The sequence below is a fragment of the Camelus bactrianus genome, chromosome 20, assembly GCF_048773025.1.
Source record: "Camelus bactrianus isolate YW-2024 breed Bactrian camel chromosome 20, ASM4877302v1, whole genome shotgun sequence".
Classification (NCBI taxonomy): Eukaryota; Metazoa; Chordata; class Mammalia; order Artiodactyla; family Camelidae; genus Camelus; species Camelus bactrianus.
Genome location: NC_133558.1, coordinates 39,781,033 through 39,800,884, shown reverse-complemented (window position 1 = coordinate 39,800,884; position 19,852 = coordinate 39,781,033). Strand labels below are relative to the sequence as shown.

General features: G+C 58.2%; 2 pseudogenes; one reads left to right on the top strand and one right to left on the bottom strand.

The window, feature by feature from the left end:
* LOC141574264 (immunoglobulin heavy constant gamma 1-like) overlaps positions 1–19,852 on the bottom strand; it is a 460,833-nt pseudogene that overhangs the window by 429,449 nt on the left and 11,532 nt on the right.
* On the top strand, positions 169–14,443 carry LOC141574265 (immunoglobulin heavy constant gamma 1-like; annotated as a pseudogene).

Genomic DNA, 19,852 nt, shown 5'->3' with positions numbered 1-19,852 from the left:
CAGGCCCACATGTCCCCAAGCCGACCTCACCACCCCAAGCCCGCTTCATCTGAAGTCCACATCCTCTCCCCAAGCACAAATCATCTCCCAAGACCGCATGATCTCCCAAGCCCGCTTTATGTCCCCAGTCCCCCGTCATCTCCCAAAACCCACGTCATCTCCCTAAGCCCACATCATGTCTGCAACCCACATCTCCCTAGCCCACATCTTCCCAGCCCACATCTCCCCAAGCCCACGTCATCTCCTTGAACCCGATAAGAACATTTATACAAAGCGCATACTCCGACTGAGTTTCTCAAACCATGTCCCACTGTGACAAATGGTACAATTTATGAGCTCCCTTAATGATGCTTTAAACTTCCAAATAAATAGCATAACTAAAACCAGATCAATGCAGGAGGCAAAGCCCCCCATAATCCCCCCAAACATCCTCACCTACTCCTTTGAGAAGTCTCCACATTGTGTGATTTGACCTCCCTTGCTAACCTATGGAGTAAGCTGAAGCTATGTTATTTCCATGTCTCAGAAGAAGAGCAGGAACACATTATTTGAGCCGAGGGACCCACCACCACAGCACTGCAGGCGAGTAGGACCTAGTTTATAAGTTCCTGGCCCCACCTACTGGGGTTTCTAAAAATTGGAGTTGAGTGGTACGGGGTTGAAGGACTCTCCCCCACTAAAATTATGAGGTCAATATGAGATGTCTTCTGGAAACACCGTTTTACTTTTAAAATAAAAAAAAATTTCCTACGCTGACTTTTTTCTTGCATTCTTTATTTCTCACAAACAATTTAGGTCAATGAAGGAACATGAGTGTTTACATTTTCTACTCGGTATATGTGAAAAACATCCTTTTCAAAAGAAAAGAATTAATCCTTTGTGATCATAGCCAGCAATCAAGTTAAGTCTAGGAATCTGAGAATCAGTTACATTAAAGTAGTGCCTTTTTGTTCCCCCAAACAGTGATTAGGAGGAAAATCTGTAAGCAGGGTTGTTTGAGCAGGTCAAGCAGCAGAGACTCACTGTGATGACCGCACCCACGGAAGCTTCCCGAAACCCCTTCCTCGGGGAGTGTAGGAGCTGAATCTTTGTGCTGGTTCCCGAGAACCCGCCAAGGCGGTGAGCTCCAAATCCAAAGGTGACCTTGCAGGGATCCGCTGCCCCCGCTGAAGGGCAGAGTCGTGTTCTTGGACTCGGTGTGGGGCTCCTGAGCTCTGCTCCTGCTGAGTGCGGCCTGTCCTCGCTGGGGCTGCCGCGGGCCCCAGTTCTCACCGCTGAGTTCACCCCAACGCACAGCCCCTGAGTGAGCCTCCTAGAGATCCCTGCGACAAACGTGAATATGCAGAGGGAGGGGAGGGAGAAGGAAATGTGGGCAAAAGAGGAGGGTAGAAGTATGCTGATGATAGAAAAAAATACGGAGTTAAGAGTGGAACAAAATTTTCCAACACCAACATGGAAAAGTGTCAGAGCAGAGGACGTATCTCTGAAGCTGAAGCTTTTCATTCACTGGATTTAATTGCACAGCCTCTCAAAGAGATTTTAGGAAACCCGACTTCATAGAGAAACTAGCGTTCTCGTGATTTATTCCATTGTTTATAAGGAGGAAGAGTAATGAACAATGCCGACCAATAATACGACAGTGACGGGTGATGGTGATACTTACTGAGCACTCGCTACGTGCTGGATGTGTGCCAGACACTTTCCCCGCATCCCCTGTCCCATGTAATCCCTGCAGCGATCACAAACTGGGCATGCTTACCCCCACTTTAGAGACAGAATAAATAGCATCCCTGGGAGTCAGGCCCTGGCTGGCCGGACCCCGAAGTGCACTGTTTGCTCTCCACATTTACACTTCTCCAGCTGCTGTGCGGGGGGCCGGGAGCAGGTGTGCAGGGGCTGTGCTGTAACGTAGGGCACCTTCCTGAAGTGGCAGTTTTCCCTGAGGGTTTGGTGAAAAGGTTTTGGATTTTTTTCCGATGAGTATTAAACATTTCATTCAAAGATTTTAAAGTTAAAAAAGGTACACAAATACAGATTACATTATACCAAGACAGTATTCTACGTGGCAAAAATCAAAATAAAAAAATTAAAAAGTAAATACACAGGTACTAAACACGCATAATACCCCATACCCACTTCAGGCTGCATACACGCAAAATGCCGTGACCACATACACGCTTATGCGAGAGAAAGTTTTTTTTACAACACAATTCCAACCATTCTGACTGTCATCTGTCTTAGTCCCCGGTGAGTAACTTGAGAAAACTTCTATGTAATATAAAAAGAATTGGCAATGGCACATAAAGACTACAAAAAACAATACAATTAAAAACATATTTGTAATGCAATTCTGTTTAAAATACCGACGTAAATTAAAATACATAGTAAATGTTATTAGTTAAAAAAAAAAGATTGAAAAACAAAAGGCCACTCTGAATAATGGTTAAAACCTCATCACAGAAAAATACCCATCATTTGTAACATTATGGACAGAAAATTGATGGGTTTTTTTTTTTTTGAGAAGATATCTAACTTGAAAATGTCATTCATTCAAAATTTATTTAAAATTGTAGATGAGATAGTAACTCGCTGTCTACCCCTTTGCAAAATGTGTTATCACGAACATTCTAGTGTGTAGCTCAGGACAAGACAGAAAGAAACAACTCAGGCAGAGTTTCTCAAAATGAGGCCCAGGTGGGTCAGGTCCCGGTGCCCCTGTAAAACCTCCAAGAAAGCAAAGGTTATTTTCTATTCTGCAACTTGTTATCTTTATAGGAGTGCAGAAGTGTCAATATCCTTAAAGGGCAGAGCCCTGAGAATAGGTTTTCTGGTGCATTTCAGGCTAAAGGCAACATTGTTTTACACAAAGTGCAGAGCTGGCAAGACTGAGCCTAGAAACCAGGGCACAGGGTTAAAGGAAAAGAAACAGATCTAATGGAGTCAGATTTGTTCTTCTCTACTACAGTGCCTTTTGGTGAGAGGTAAGAGGATGTTTCTGGGCAGGTCGTCCTCTGCCCAGGCTGGGGTTCAGGCAGGAGCCCTGACAGGTTCACCATGACTGTAGACCTGCTCTCCCGCAGAGAAAGTGATAATTACTGGTGATTAAAATTACCTGTCAAAGTCCCTTCAATTGCCTGTAAACTATACCAAGGTTGGGGGGTACAAAACGTCTCATTGGCTGGTCAATGGTCAGTCTCCCCATACGCAAAGGACCAGTGTCGTGGCAGGCTCCAGGGTGGCCTGGCCAGCACAGCTGCCTGCTTTGCTCTCCAGACTTGGCTTCCTAATGTGGACACTTTCAAAGCTCCAGTCCCTCTTCCTCTGCCCTGGCGCTAATGGCCAGGGTCCCTGTACCCACCTGGGCTGAGCCCAGGCCATGCACACAGCCCACCTGCCTGCTTGTCCATACCGCAAGCTCAGCTGCACACCCCCCACGGGTCCGCAAGCCCAGCGCCTCCACCCTAGGGGGCCCGATCACCATCAGGGATATCAACAACGGATGGCCCACAGGCCAGTGGCGGGCAGCCCTGAACGACCCTGACCCGCTGGCTCAGACGAGGCACAGAGCAGAGTGCAGGAATTGGAACCGCCTCCAGCCCGACCCGCCGCAGCCTGTAGCCTTGGACACTAGCTGTGTGGCCAGACACTAGACTAGGCCAGATCCCCTGCTCGTGGCAGTCGCCATGGAGACCGGAGCCCAGACTTCCCCGCCCCAACCACGAGGTGATGGGTCAGCTGGGGGTAGTGGTGCACTTGGAGTGAGGGGGGGTCACACAGTGAGGGGCTGCTCCGAGTGGAACTGACCCGGCTGAGGGGTGAGGGGGACCATTTCGGGATGTTGCGGTGGGGGTCCTGCGGTCAGGCAAGAGGGGTGAGCGGTGTGAGGGCGGGGACCTCGGTGTGAGGAGGAGCCCCATTTTGGAGGTCCTGTCAGAGACCCGGCCTGGCTGGGGGTAGAGGGACAGCAACCGGGTGGGGAGGGGAGGCGAGCAGGGGGAGCGGGGCTGGGGGTGTTGCCTGGCCCGGGCCGGCGGTGGTGCTGGTTGGGTGCCAGGACCAGTCAGTGGCGGGATGGAGACCTTGCAGGGCGGTCGTGGGGTGGGCCCGGGTGGGGCCGCCCCGCCGCCCCGCCGCCCCGCCAGCCCCAGTCGCCGGGCCCCGCACAGCAGGAGCCCCAGCCCGAGCGTCCGCGCTGCGGGCGGGAGGAGGAGGGGCGCGGACGCCGGAACCCGCCCAGAGCGTGTGGAAGCTGGGCCCGAGCCAGGTGCTCCTGGACCAGGTCCCCGAGGAGGAACGCGGCCTGGGGTCTGCGCCGCCGCTTGCCGTCGCCTCTGCTGCCGTCGCCGGGCAGGTAAGGGGGCGCAGGTCGGGGAGCCGGCGGGTGAGGCCCGGGCCGCGCAGCTCCTTAGGGCCCTGAGGCGGGTGCCGGGCGCCGCCCTGGTTCGCGGTGCCCCTCCCCCACATTGGTCGTCCCTGAACCCCGTGTCTTCCCTGCCGGGTATACCCGGGTTTGAGAAAGCGGGTGCAGCTCCGGGAGGTGGGAGGGCGCTGGACGGCCAGGGAGCAGCTCCGACCAGCCTTCAGGCCATGGCCAGCTCTTGGGAGGCGGATGCGTTGCGGTCACGGGGCCGCAGGGGGCGCCGCGGTGGGGTGGGGGCTGCCCCGTGCAAGCCCCTGGATTTGTTCCCTCTTCACCCGCGGCCTGGACTAGGGCGGCCTCTGCTTCCGCATATTCGCGGGGCGCACGTCTGGCGGTCAGCCTGCCCCTGGGAGGCAGACGCGGTGCCGTCAGGGTGCGGGGCCGCGGCATCGGAGGCGGCGGCGGGGAGAGGGGTCTGCCTCTGTCTGTGATCCTGTGGGTTTGCTCCCATCTCCCCTGCGTCCTGTCCTGGGTGCGGCCTCTGCTGCCCCAGGTTCGCGGGACGCAGGTGACAGGTCAGTCTGCTCCTGGGAGGCTGGCGCGCGGTGCGACCAGTGTGCGGGGGCGGCGACAGCGACAGCGGGAAAGGGGAGCAAATCCCCGCGCTAACACAGGGCAGCCCCAATTCCGCCATCGCCTCCGCAGCCCCCTGACGGCACAGCGCCCGCCTTCCAGGAGCAGGATGACCTGTCACCTGAGTCCCGAGAACCTGGGGTAGCACAGGACGAGCCTAGGGCAGGCTGCGGGGGAGTTAGAAGCAAATCCACAGGCTCGCATAGGCAGATCCCTAAACCCGCCGCTGCCGCCGCTTCTGACCGCATGGCGCCCGCCTCCCGGGAGCAGGCTGACCTGGGGACGTGCCTGGGGCAGCAGAGGCCGCCCCCAGGCGCTGCCGCGGGGATGACGGGGAGAAATCGGCCAGCTCACCAGGGGCAGCTCCCCTCTTCTTGCCGCTGCCCCACGTTCGCAGGACACTTGTTTCCAGGTCAGCGGGCGCGGGGAGGCAGGCGCGGTGTGTTCAGGGGGCGGCTGCGGGGAGGGGGCTGCCCCAGGGGGAGCAGGTGGACTTGCTCTCGCCTTCCCCCAGGCCTATCCTGGGAGCGGCCTCCGCCTCTGCCTCGCAGGACCCACGTCTTCATGGCAGTCTGCTCCTGGGAGGAGGGCGCAGTGCGGTCAGGGGGCAGCATCAGCGGCAGACAGGGAATTTAGGAGGACTGGGCTCTAGGGTGACAGCTCTCCTTTCTGATCTTGTTTCCGTCAGTTGGTGGCTGTAGCCGCTTTTCCTTTAGAGGTTATGACCAGATACTGAACATAGATTTCTATGCTATACAGAAGCCACTATATGTAAAATCTATTTTTACATACAGTGGCTAGCATTTGTAAATCTCAAACTCCCAAATTTACCCCTTCTCACCCCCTTTCCCTGGTAACCATAAGATTGTTTACTAAGCCTGCAAGTATATTTCTATTTTGTAGATGAGTTCATAGTGTCTTTTTTTTAGATTGCACATATGAGTGATATCATACAGTATTTTTCTTCCTGTTTCTGGCTCACTTCACTTAGAATAACAATCTCTAGGTCAAACCATGTTGCTGCAAGTGGCATTATTATATCCTTTCTATGGCAGAGTAGTATTCCATTGTATAAGTATACCACGTCTTCTTTATCCAGTCTTCTGTTGATGCACACGAAAAGGTTTCTATTCTTAATCAAATTCTCCTAAGCCCCACCACATCCAAGGCAGGCCCCAAGTTCTATGCTGATGAGCACAGGCCTCTGTCCAGTGTTACTGAGCTGGCCTCAGACTGGATGCATCGCCTGGTGGTCACTTCAGATTTACGGCCCCCACTGCCCATCCCAGGATCCGCACATGCACCCAATGGCCTGCAGAAGCCAGTCGGAGGTGGGCAGAGGGGACCAGGGGGTACTGCACATCTGTGCTGGGAGGACCGTGGTGCACTGCAGAACTGTGCTGGGAGGACAAGGATGCGCTGCAGAACTGTGATGGAGGAGGCACTGCAGATCTGTCCTGGGAGGACCAGGGTGCACTGGAGAGCTGTGCTGGGGGACCAGGGTGCACTGGAAATCATCCACAGGAGCCAGTACAGGGAGCCGCCTGCTCCCTACACACCAGACTTCCACAAAGTCTGACCTCTATTGTCGGAGGACACATGGAGGGCCAGCGTCACGGGTGGTTAAAGAATTTATCAAAGGCCAGGAGGAGTTCAAGAACAAAGGAAAGTTTAACAGTTACGCTGCTACAGTGGGCCACACAGACGACAGGTGCCCGCGTGTCCACCGAGTGGGAACGTGCAGGGTCTTTTAAGAGGAAGGGGCTGTGAACACAAAGGGACTAGGGAACAGCCTTCTGACTGTCTGTAAGTGAGGTGAGAGGCTTTGGTACTTGGGGGGATAGTGGATTTATGACTCCTGTAAGATGGAGACGTGGGCTGACGCCAGCAAGACCGTGGGACTCATGACTGATCAGGGGAGACGGGCTGAGCCACGTCGGCCTGAGCTGTGCAGTGAGGCTGGTCGTTTCCCAGGGCTGTCAATTCTGCCAAGGCAGACACCCGCCAGGAGTTTATCTTCTGAGGAGGAGCAGGCAGGCGCCAAAGGGCTGGAGGTTTGGGGGCACAGGGCCTCGGCAGGCACCAGCTGCCACTGGCTCCGTGACCGGCAACAGCTCAGAAAGCCACGCAGTCTGCACAGCCCTCCTGTCGCCAGCCAGGAGGGGACCAGTGATGACCACGCCCATCATTTTGTCCCTGCATCCGACTTAGGACCCACAGGGGGAAGCCGGACGTGCCCCCAGCCGTCACAGGGCCCCCTTCTCGCCCCTCGTCCCGTTTCTCCAGGTTCACAGCCCCCATCAGGCACCCCTGAGCTCTCCCTTTTTCCACAAAGAAGCTGTCCATACACAGAAAATATTTTAACACATTAACATATACATCGTGCACTACGCATACCTGTAGTACGTGTGTCTGTCGCAGACCTGCATGTGTGTGCAGTAACACCCAGCAGCACTCACACACGATACAAGCACCGAGCTCCCCCGGCCCCTCCCTGCCTGGAGGCCTTGCAGAGCCCGGGGACGGGCGCAGACTCCCTGGCTGCAGCAGCTCCGAGAACCCAGCCTTTGCCTGTCCTATGAGAGTGCCCACCACACCCTCACCAGGGAAGGGAGAGGTGCCCACCAGGGCTAGGAGGACAGGAGGGCTCAAGTTAAGGCCTGGTACCCTGGTCTGCAGTGGGCCATGTTGGCAGCATCCCTGTGGGAGGCAGGGAACAGGTGACCACCAGGACTCCCACTGTCCCCTGGGGTCCCTGGCACCAGTTGCCCCACCCCTACACACCCAAAGAGGCGCCTCTGCTGCGCCTGGACTCCCCCAGGGCATCTGAGACAGCACCCACCCAGAGAAACGGGAACTTCAGGAAGCAGGCGGTGCCACCGGTTTCAGTCCCGTTCTTAGTGTTCGCAGAGTGGTGGTTAGGGGGTTCACACTCCAGGTCCGCAACAGAATTCCTAGGAAGTTCAGCTACCACTTCCTGGAAAGTGGGGCTGTGGACAAAGAGCCCAGCCTGTGGGAGCACAGGTGCCTGGGACAGAGCAGGGCAGGGGAAGGGGTGCCCAGGGGACCCAGGCTGCATGGGAGCCACCTCCACAGCTTCCGCCTTTGGTGAGTGGGGCCCAGGAGGGACAGGGACAGATGAAGCGCAGGGGGCCAAAGAAGGGGTGACCCCACCTCTGGGATGGGTCCCCACAGAGCATCCAGGAGGAATAGGGACAGACAGAGTGCGGGGGTGGGGAATGAAATGTAGACCGTCACGTCTGGGATGGGAACACACAGAGGGTCCCAGAGGGACAGGGACACACAGAGTGAGTGGGGCAACGAAGGGGAGACACCAACTCAGGGACACCACAGAGGGACCAGGAGGGACAGGGACAGACAGAGTGAAGGGGGGAAATGAAGGGGGACCACAACTCAGGGACCTCACAGTGTGCCCAGGAGGAACAGGGACAAAGAGAGTGCAGGGGGGCAATAAAAGGGAGGCCCCACCTCAGGGATTGGACCCCACAGAGGGTCCAGGAGCACCTGAGCCTGCACGGGGGAAGGCAAGCTGCCCAGGGGTCGTGCTGCCCACCCAGCACAAGGATGAGGGAGCCCTGGCAGGGGCTCGCCCACACCAACAGCGCTGGTGCATCAGAGGCCAATGGAGCTCAGCTGGGCTGCCAGGCCTTCAAGGAGCGTGTCCCGATCGGTGGGCAGAAGCCTGCCCCGGGCTGCACTGGGCTAGTTGTGCCAGAGACACGTGGCTGGCCTGGGTTTCCGAGAGCTCGGAGCTGGCAGTACAGGGGCTGCACACCAGCTCCACTGGCTACAGGAGGGGCGATGGGAGCCAGGGCGCAGAAGGTCAGGACTAGGAGCCGAGGGCTGGGAGCAGGTGGGCGCAGAGACGCAGACCAGCACCTGGAGGGAACTAAGGAACAGGGGAGACTTCTGGGGGCCCAGGGAGCAAAGAAGAGGCTTAAGGTACCCAAGGGCCAGCAGCACTGCTGGGAGGGGACCAGGGTGGGACAGAGACTCTGCCAGGGGAGAGCTGCCCAGAAAGGGAGGGGCACCTAGCAGCTCCAGGGAGAAGGGCCCAGGAGCAGAGCAGAACGAGGCGGGTGACCTGCGGCAGGTCAGAAGGCAGGTGCTGCTAAGGGCCAGCACCCCAGGGACAAAGCTCAGGGAGGCCACAGGTGAGCAGGAGACTGAAGACCAAGAAGGCAGGCGGCTTCTCAGGAACATGGAGAAAGCAAGTAGAACATGTGCGGGTGAGCAGGGGCTGGGAGGGCAGGGCGGCCGCTCCAGCATCTCCAGGAAGCAGGTAGGGCTTGTGCAGGTGGGTGGGGGCTGAAGGGCACAGGGCTAACACAGGATTTCAGGAAGCAGGCAGAGTTAATGCAGGTGGACAAGGGGCTGGGAGGGCAAGGAGCTGACCCAGGAAATCCAAAGAGCAAAGCCAGTCCTGGGAAAGAAATTCCCGGACTGGATCTGAACTAGGCTGAGGGCTCTGGGGCCGGCGCTGTTCAAGGCCTGTAGCTCCAGGGACAAGGGTCAGAGAGGGTGTAGGTGAGCAGGGGGCTGCACCAGGAGGGCAGGGGGCTGCCGCAGGAGCCCGGGGACATGGCAGAGAGTTTGAGCGAAGGTCTGAGTAGTTGAGCAGGCCCAGCTGAGGGCTCCTGGGACAGCAGGACCCTTGAGCCCCTGAGGGGCTGGCCGGATGGCGTGCTGGGGTGGAGAGACCTCCCTGGCAAGGGAGTTCTGTGGGAATGAAGGAGAGGGGTCACCCCGAGGGGACCCGATGGGCCCCAGTCCTTGGGCTCAAGGGCCCGTGGTGGGATGGGAAAGGAGGGGTGGACATGCTATAGCCTGGTGGGGTGAAACAGACCCTGGACCCAGCAGAGGGAAGGAAAACGCAGGGCTCATTCAGGGCCTGAGCTGGGCTGCCAGCCGGAGCAGAGCACAAGGGTCAGGGTGAGAGGAGACAGGCCCGGCCAGGGATGGGCCCGGGCTGCTGGCACCAAACAGGAGAGGAAGGTGGGGGCAGTGTGGGGCTCCAAACTGTGCTGAAGGATGAGCTGGACTGAGGAAGGACAAGGGCAGAAGGAAAGCAGGGACCTGAGAGCCACGAGCTGGGGTGGGGTCAGAGGCCCTGGTGGGAGGGGGAAGTGAGCCGAGGGGCTGCAGCTGGAGGTCCAGAAGAGGGACCGGAGCTCCCCAAGGCAGAGTGTCGCAGCCGGGCTGAGGCCACAGGGATGAAAGGGGAGGGGCCGAGGAGGAGGCCTGCAGGGACAGGGTCCAGGGGGGCCAGGGCCCAGGGCCCAGGGCCCAGGTGCTCTGGCTGCAGAGCTGACCCAGTCGACACGGGCCCGGAGGGCAAAGAGCAGGCCAGGCAAGGGGCCACGAGCAGGCTTCTGGGTGGTGGAGGCCCACCACGCCAAGGAGAGGCCCGCTCACCCAGGGCAGGGCCGGGCTGGGGCAGCAGGACGGTGAGCTCAGGGGACCAGCGGACGCTGGCCGGGAGCAGGCAGCACTGGTCAGGACCCAGACACAGGGCTCAGTCAGGCCAGGCACTTGCAGGAGGTTAGGGACCTGGGGGGCTCTCACCCAGGTGATCACCCAGCTCTGACCCACAGCCGCAGAGGCACGAGGCCCCAGGTGGTGAGGGCCCTGCCGGCCAGCTGGTTTGCAGACATTCTGGAAGCATGTGGGTGCTGGGCTCAGGGGTGCCCAGACCTGGGCACGTGACACCCTGCCCGGACCCTCCCAGGGGTGAAGCCCCGGTGGTCACACGGCCTACTTTCTTGCAGCCTCCACCAAGGCCCCATTGGTCTATCCTCCGACTGCTGGATGCGGGGACGCTCCTGGCTCCACGGTGCCCTTCGGCTGCCTGGTCTGGGGCTACATCCCTGAGCCGGTGACGGTGACCTGGAACTCGGGCGCCCTGTCCAGCGGCATCCACACCTTCCCGTCCATTCTCATGTCCTCGGGGCTCTACTCCCTCAGCAGCTTGGCGACCATGCCCGCCAGCAGCTCGGCCGGCAAGACCTTCATCTGCAACGTAGCCCACCCGGTCAGCAGCACCAAGGCGGACAAGCATGTGGGTAAGAGGACAGGCCTCAGGGAGGGCGTCCACTCCCAGACAGGACCGAGGTCAGCCCTCCTCCCGGCTCGAACCACATGCCAGGATGGTGACCTCTGCCCAAGGTATCAGAGGAGATGCGGTCACCTCACCTGAAGGCCTCCCAGGCTATGTGAGGGGTCCTCTGGGTGTTTCCACCAGGTTCAAGGTGGGCACAGGCTGGACAACTCTAACCCACAGAACTGGTGCCGATGTGCACCTTCCACAACCTGTCCCTGACCTAAACTCCACCCAGGGCCATCTCCCGCCCACAGGAACCCCCCATCTTCTCTCTCTGCAGCGCTCCACAGCGAAGACCCCAGCTCCCAGTGTCCCAAATGCCCAGGTAAGGGAGCCAGGCTACACCCTCCATCGCAAGGAAGTGACCAGACACCAGGCCCCGCCTGATGAGGGAAACGTGCCCTACAGGAGGCCCGTCCAGGTGCTGACCCACATCTTGTTTCCCCCACCAGCCCCTGAGCTCCTTGGAGGGCCCAAGGTCTTCATCTTCCCCCCGAAACCCAAGGACATCCTGTCCATCACCCGAACGCCTGAGGTCACGTGCCTTGTGGTGGACGTGGGCAAGGAAGACCCTGAGATCGAGTTCAGCTGGTCCGTGGGTGACACAGAGGTACACACGGCGGAGACAAAGCCAAAGGAGGAACAGTTCAACAGCACGTACCGCGTGGTCAGCGTCCTGCCCACCCAGCACCAGGACTGGCTGACGGGGAAGGCGTTCAAGTGCAAGGTCAACAACAAAGCTCCCCCGGCCCCCATCGAGAGGACCTTCTCCAAGGCCAAAGGTGGGAGGGACAACGGGCATGGGAGGGTCCTGTGGGGCTGCTCGGAGTGACCGCCATGCTCGCAGACACACCTGTCCCCACAGGGCAGGCCCGGGAGCCGCAGGTGTACACCCTGGCCCCACACCAGGAAGACCTGGCCAAGGACACCGTGGGCGTAACCTGCCTGATCAAAGGCTTCTACCCACCTGACATCGACGCTGAGTGGCAGAGGAACGGGCGGCCGGAGTCAGAGGGCGCCTACGCCACCACGCTGCCCCAGCCGGACAACGACGGGACCTACTTCCTCCACAGCAAGCTCTCGGTGGGAAAGAACACATGGCAGCGGGGAGAAGGCTTCACCTGTGTGGTGATTCACGAGGCTCTACACAGATCACTCCACCCAGAAATCCATCTCCCAGTCTCCGGGTAAATGAGCCTCACCCCCCTCCCCGAGGCTCTCAGGGTCCCGCGGGGACGCCTGAGCCCCACCCCTGTGCACATACCTCCCGGGCCAGCATGAAATAAAACACCCAGTACCTCCCTGGGGCGCTGCAACACTGTCATGGTTCTTTCCGTGCAGAGCTCCGGCGCTCGCCGGGCCTGTGGGAGGCGGGGGCAGGCCAGGCTCTGAGGACAAACTTGGTGCCAACGGAGGCAGGCAGCAGCCCGAGGCCAGAGAGGGGGCTCTGCCAGAGGCAGCAGCTCCCCAGGGTCCAGGGTCCGGCCAGCACCTACTAAGGCTGCAGTGTGTAGAGTGGACTGGTAGAGCCTCCCAGGGACCCTCACGGAAATGAGTGCACGGTTCTTCCCACCTCTGTCCAAGCCCAACTGTGGGACAGTGGCAGGTCCTTGTCCCTGCAGTTCCCATCCCCGGGGCCTCGAGGGTCCACGTGCTGACACCCTGTCAACATGGGAGCCACGCCTGGCCTGCGATGGGGGCACAGGCCTCCTGCTCCCAGGTCACACGGAGATCAGGCCCTACATTCCCGCAGGCGAGGTGCTCGGGGCCAGATCTGTAACCTCGAGGGGACACTCACCCAGGCCCACAGGAAACAAGCCCTCTCATGGAGCACACCAGCCTGCACACCCCTCGTTCTCCTGCAGACTCACGCACACGCACGTGCCTGTGCAACTGCACACAAGGGCACAACCACACAAGTGCACACAAGCCAGCCTTGCTCACTGGGTCCTCAACGGGGTACCCGCCCGGGGCCAGACCAGAGCCTGGAGCCGGGTCTCATGAACCCTGTGTGGACACCAGCTTGGTCCCCACTCGTCAAAGCCCCAGCAGCACTGACCACACTCTGACCACACTGGCCAGCTCAGACCCCCACCCCTCCTCTCCCCAGGACACCCGCACCCCCGCCTCACAGAGACCCAACACCCCACTGGTCCCTAGCACGCCCACCCCACCCCCTCGGGCACACAGGGACACCCCAAGGTTGCCTCCGCCCTTCCCTGCAGTAGGACCCACCACAGACCTGCTCTGCAGGCCCCTGCCGTCTAGGCCTGGCCTCCGGTGGGAAGGAAGGCAGGGGTCAGGGCACCCTCTCCCCAGAGGACCCCATGAAAGGCACCGCAGAGGAGAGGATGAGGGACACCCACTGGCCAGGCCGAGATCTGGGCCCAAGGAGTCCGGCCAAGACTGAGGCCCAAGCAGGAGAAATGGGGGACACGAGGTTGGTGCCCAGGCTTTGACCTCAGGGAACCATTGATCCAGCCCCCCAAGGGGATCCTAGTGCCCCACCCACCCTGTCACAGAGGGACCCATCCCCAGGCACCACTGACGCTGCCCTGGCACGTGACGGGCAGCCACAGAGCTGACCACCCCGTCCCTGTCCAGAGCCACTCCTGGAGGAGGAGAGCTGTGCCGAGGCCCAGAGCGGGGAGCTGGACGGGCTGTGGACCACCATCTCCATCTTCATCACCCTCTTCCTGCTCAGCGTGTGCTACAGCGCCACAGTGACCCTCTTCAAGGTGGGCGGGCCAGGCCAGCTGTCCCTGCTGTCCCCACACAGCGCCCGCACAGTGCCCCTTCCCTGTCCACTCCCTGTCCCTCCCTGTCCCCTTCCTGTCCCCTCACAGTCCCGTCACTGTCTCCTCACTCTCCCCTCTTGTCCTTTCTGTCCACTGTCTGTCCTCTGTCTCTCCAGTTCATTCTGTTCTATCACTGTCTCTCTCTGTCCCTGTCGGGACCTCCCTGTCCCTGGCTGTGCCCATGGAGTCCTCGTGCCACCCCACCTGAGCACACTCGCGGCCGGCAGTCCCCGGGCTGGGAGGCCAGGTCCTTGCGGGCAGCTGGCACGAGGGCCCCGGCTGTGCCCTCACCCGCCGTCCCTGCAGGTGAAGTGGATCTCCTCCTCGGTGGTGGAGCTGAAGCAGACGATCGTCCCAGACCACAGAAACGTGATCGGGCAGGGGGCCTAGCGTGCCCTCTGGGGGTGTCCATGGCCACCCCAGACCCCAGAGGTACCCCGTTCATCACTCCGAGCTGCTCAGCCACTACTCCACCCGATGCCTTGCCAGCTCTGATCTCTCGGCCGTGCTCACCTGCACCTCCATCCTCCGACCTCATGGCCACCACCGACCACACCCTGCACCCTGCCCACCTTCAGGGGACCAAGTGGACAGCAGGTGCTACCACCAACCTGAGCCGAGGGGTCTGCCTGTCCTCATCGGGAGTGCCCGGGGCACCCTGGGGTTCCCTTGGATGAACAGGAGGCTGGCATCCCGGGGCAGTGGGCAGGGATTGCTCTGTGGACACCATCAGGTTGGTCATCAAGCAGGGTCCCCAAGGGGAGGCGCCTGTGTCAGATCCTTGGTGGGAACATACGCAGCCCTGGCCAACGTCTCACAGCAGGGAGGCTTTTGGATGTGCCATCAACGGTCAGCCAAGTACTCAGCTCTGAGAAGGGCCCGGGCCCATGGCCCCTACAGGAGCCAGGCCTGCCAGGAAGGGGGTGAGGTCTCCCCACTCCAGCTTCCCAGAGACGGGCCTGGTGACCGGGTCCCCCATGGGCAGGACACAGCCTCGCTGGATAGAGCAAGAGGGACACTGGCAAAACAGGGCAGTGGCTGCAGCCAGCCTGCCCTGTGGCCAGCGGCCTGAGACACCTTCAGCAGGAGCTCCCCTGCACTGGGCGGTGGGGTGAGAGGCGGGCCCCGGGAGGAGGGAGCCCGACAGCCTGGCGTCCCGGCCCGAGACCCCTGGGCCTCTCCTGTCTTGTCCCTGGATGGGGAGGGCAGGCCCCACTGCCGGGTGGTGGCAGGGGATGGGGGGGCACTACAGCCAGGGGTCACGGCAGGCCTGGCTTGGGAAGCTGTGCATCCTTTCTAAATGTCTGGAGCCCACGAACTTTCTGCGCTGTTTATCTTTGGTTTGGGTTTTTTGTTGGGAGACTCTGGCTTGTCATGTTTTGGGTTGTTCAGACAATAAAGCATCCTTTACCATTCCATAGCTCTCTGGGAATCACTCTATGTTGCGGCCCCTCCCCTGGTGACTCCACAGCCTGGCCGCCCTCCACACCCTCCCAGCCCCAGGCCCCAGCTCTCCCCCCACCACACCCATCCCTGGGGTTCCCTGGGGGCGCGGAGTCAGCAGCAAGTCCCAGGTGTCGGACGCCTGGTCAGCACGGCTGCTGTAACACACACCACAGTCGGGTTGGAACCACAGAAATTATTGTCTCCCGTCCTGGAGCAGCACGTCCCAGGTCGAGGAGCGTGAAGGCCACTATGCCCACCGGCTGCCAAGGGTGCAGGGACGGAGTCAGGACTCGGTCCTCCCGGGAGGCCAGAACCTGAGCTCCAGTCCCTCCTGGTGGTTCCATCTCAAAGGAACAGTCTCAAGTCCCAGGTTGTAGGAGACACAGCACTCCCCAGAGGGCAGACACAGGAGTCACAGCTGTCTGCCCTTCGCAGGAAACGCTCCAGGAAATGGAGGCCAGCGCCTGGTCGGGGCTGGCTCTGCTGGGCGATCCAGGTCAGCAGTTCAGGAGAGCTCAGTCACCCACGGGATGCGGCCCTGGGCGGCTGGACATTGTCCAAGTGTCTGTGTGAGCCTTTCAGTGTGTCAGGGAAGGGGGGGCGAAATCAATGTGCCGAGTCTGGCTCTACGGCCCCAGGGGAGGCCAGCAGGACAGGCTCCTGGAGGGGAGCTGGGACCAGCACTGAGTGTCTGTCAGTAAAGCCACAGCACCCTAGGGCCGTTGGAAAGGGCCATTCCGGCTTCCTGTGGGGGACAGGCAGACAGACAGACAGACAGAGAGACAGAGGAAGACAGAGAATTTTATGCAGGAAAGGGACAACTTGCCCCACTGTGCTCTACACCGAAGACGGTGAGGCCATGGGGGCGGGCAGCCGGGTCCAGGGGCATTGCCGGCCCTCAGGGACCCTGCCAGGCGTGAGGACACTGGGCACCCTCTGCCTCCAGGGCTCTATCGGGGCTCCGGAAACCATCCTGGGGGTCTCCCCCACTTGCAGTTTCCCTCACACGGAACACCTAACCAACAAGCTGAACCTGCCAATGGTCCCTGCAGCCTGCCCGGTCCCAGGCCCTGCCCCTCACCTCCATCCCCTGGACCACGGATCTGCCTCCAGCCAGACATTCCCACGGGGACACCAGGCCGGTCGATACCGGGCTGGCCCCACGGGTCCCTGAGGAGCATCAGTCCCAGAACAGCTGCCCCCCACCAGGCCTGAGGGCCCCGTCCTGACCCTGGGGCAACACCAGGCCACAGCGCGTCCCCCATGCACAACCCCTCCTGGGCCCCTGGAAGCGAAGTGGCCGACGCCTTCCCTTGAGCCCCTGTGTCAGCACCGGTGTGAGCCTGAGGTCAGCCTCCTGCTGCTCCTGACCCCTCGGGGCCCTGCCCCGGGCAAGACCTCCGACACACTCCTGTCAGTGTCGCACCTCTCCTGCCCGCACCCCCATCCACATCTTACACACACACACACACACACCCACACACACCCCCTGGGATGCCACCCCACTGCGCTCCTGGGCCCCCACCAGGTCCCCCCTCCTCCCGCCCTCCAAGGGGAACGTCTGCCAGTCTGAGCCTTGAATACCTGGATTGCTGTCCGTGTGTGGTGTCCGTGGATGTGGAGAAAAGAAACCCTTGTGCACTGTTGGTGAGAACATAAATTGGCATTACCGTTGTGCAAAACAGTTTGGAAGCCCCTCAAAGAAATTTCAGAAACAACTACCACACTTGCAGCAATCTCACTGCTTAGAATAAACCCGAGCGAACATACAACAGGTCTTAAAGAGGCACTTGAACACCCACTGCACAGCAGCTCCGTTGACAATACCTACCACGAGGCAGGAACTCGAGTGCCCTTCCGTGGATGGACAGATGAGCATGATGTGGGCTAAGCGTACAATGGAACAGTACTGCCCCTGAAGAAAGAAGAACATTGTGACGTGTGTGACAGCACGGGGGCACCTGGAGGACATCGGATCGCGTACCATGAGCCAGGGGCAAGACGGTGAATCGTGTGCGATTCCACTTGTGTGAGCGATTAGGAGTGGCCGCATTCCCAGAAAGAGAAAATACAGAAGTGGCTGCAGCCGGGGGAGAACGGGGGGTTGTTGTTTACGGGCATAGGGTTTCACACGTAAAGATGGGAAGAGTTATGGAGACACAGGTGGTCGTGATTGCACTTTATGAATGTATTTACTGTCCCCAAAACCCGTAGAAAGGTTTGACATGGTACACTTTCTTAGGGGCAAATCCTATTCTTTTACCACAATAAAAAAACCTTTTAAGCAGGAGAAATCTAACCCATTAAATAACATCTGAAAGCCTTCAGGAAGACCTGGAGCCTGTGTCTCTCCCTGTGGAAGAAACCGGTGGCAGCAGGATGGAGCTGCACAGCTGCCTGGCCCAGGGCTGGACCCCCTGTGGAGGCCGGCGGGCGCCGGAGGAGCAGCTTCTCCACACTGACGGCGTGAGGGTGCAGGGCAGTGACAACGTGCACGGCTGTAGCACAGCCCCCCAGCCAAAGGACGGTTCCTTCAGTTTGCTCTCCAACAGGTGTAAACTTCTCTTCTGAACAACCCTAACCTAGAGACACACAAAGGGAAGGGAACGCTAAGAAAGCTGCTTACGGCTTAGCTAACCTGACGTAGAACAAGAACAGCACAACCCACTGCTTGTTGGCCACCGTGGACCACGTTAAGCTTCCCGATTAAAAGACAGCAATACACTTTGTGTCTCCACCTAATGCAGGGAAATTATCTCAGATATAATATAAAACTGCCAACCCTCCTCCAGGAAAGGCTTCAACTGCCATTGACCATCTTACGTATCTTCGGCTGATGTTCATTTCTCGTGTTGATGAATAACCTCCGTCTTGGGTGTCCTGCAGCTTATATGCTGAGGTATGTAGCATCACCACTAACACGTCTTATGTCAGACGGTAGGGGCTGGGGGTGGATGGAACAGGTTGGTTATAGAGGAGGACAGGGAGATGGTGGAGTAGAAGGACACAGAGCACATTCACATTACATCTACATGTGGAGCACGTCTCACTGGAGAAAAATGGAGACTGGCAGAGAGACTCCTGCACAGCCAAGGCGCTGAAGATAGGTCCACGAGGAGTCACGAAGGGATGGAAGAGAGGTTCTCGATTTGGAACGCAGCCTCGAGGAGGGGACCCGGGACAGGGAGACACGTCATGGCCCGGAGGTCTTCCCTGGGGCGTGGGCAGCTTGAGAGCGTTAGTAATAAGAATGGTAACCAAGTTAGGGAAAAGAAGAGATGAAAACAGTTTGAACCTTTACAGGGACCTGGAAAATATAAAAAGAGAACCCCTCACCAGAGGGCTACAGTAGCTAAAACTTAAAACACTGGAAGGGGCGAACAGGAGACTAGGTGATACCGGAGACCCCACGTGACCTGGAAGACAGAACCATGGGAATTACCCAGTCAGTACTACAAAAGTAAAAACAACTTTTTTTTTTTTAAAATTGAGAGCAGTTTAAGGAATCTATGGAACTACATCAACTGTCCTAACATTGGCATGATTGGGCTCCCAGAAGCAGAAGAGAGAGAGAAAAAAGTTGAAAATGTACTTAATGAAATTATAGCAAAAACTCAACAACCATGAAGAAAGAGAGACATTTCCAGGCGTAGGAATCACACAGTCCTTAACAAACTGAACCCAGAGAGACCCACACCAAGACACGTCACAATTAAATTGGCAAAAGTTAAGGATAAAGAGAGAATTCTGAAGACAGAAAGAGAACAACAGAGTCACGTACAAGGAACTGCCACAAAGGTAGCAGTTGATTTTTCTGCAGAAACTCTGCAGACCAGATGGGAGAGGCATGATCTATACAAATGCTAAAAGGAAAAAACCTACAACCTAGGGGATGTCACCCTGGAAGATTGTCGTTTAGACCTAAAGGAGAGACAAGAACTTCTCAGGCAAGGAAACCCTGGAGCAGTTCATCAACCCTCAGAGACATGTCAAAGGTCTTCCTGGAGGGGAACACACAGGCTATTGCAAGACGCAAGAATTTACAGCAAAGGCAAATCCCACTAAGAGGCAAATTAAAGCCTGAGGGTCATCAACTAAATAAGCAAAAGATTAAAAGATAAAATACATAAAATTAACTGTGACTGCAGTAAACAGCAGTTCACAGGAAGAAGTAAAATATAACATCAAAAAAAAAAACGGGGGTGGGTCACAGAGGAAACAAACAAAAAAAATCAGACACGTGAAAAGCTGCTCACATTCCTAATCATTAGGGAAATGTAAATCAAAACCAAAATGAGACGTCACCACGAAGACTACAAATAAGAAATATTGGTGAAGAGATGGGGTAAACGGAACCCTTGTCGCTGTTAGCAGGAGTGCAAATTGGTGCAGCCTCTGGGGAAAACAGTAAGGAAAATCCTCAGAAAAACTAAAGATAGAGCTATCACACGGTCCAGCAATTGCACTCCCGCGTATACATCCGAAGGAAACAAA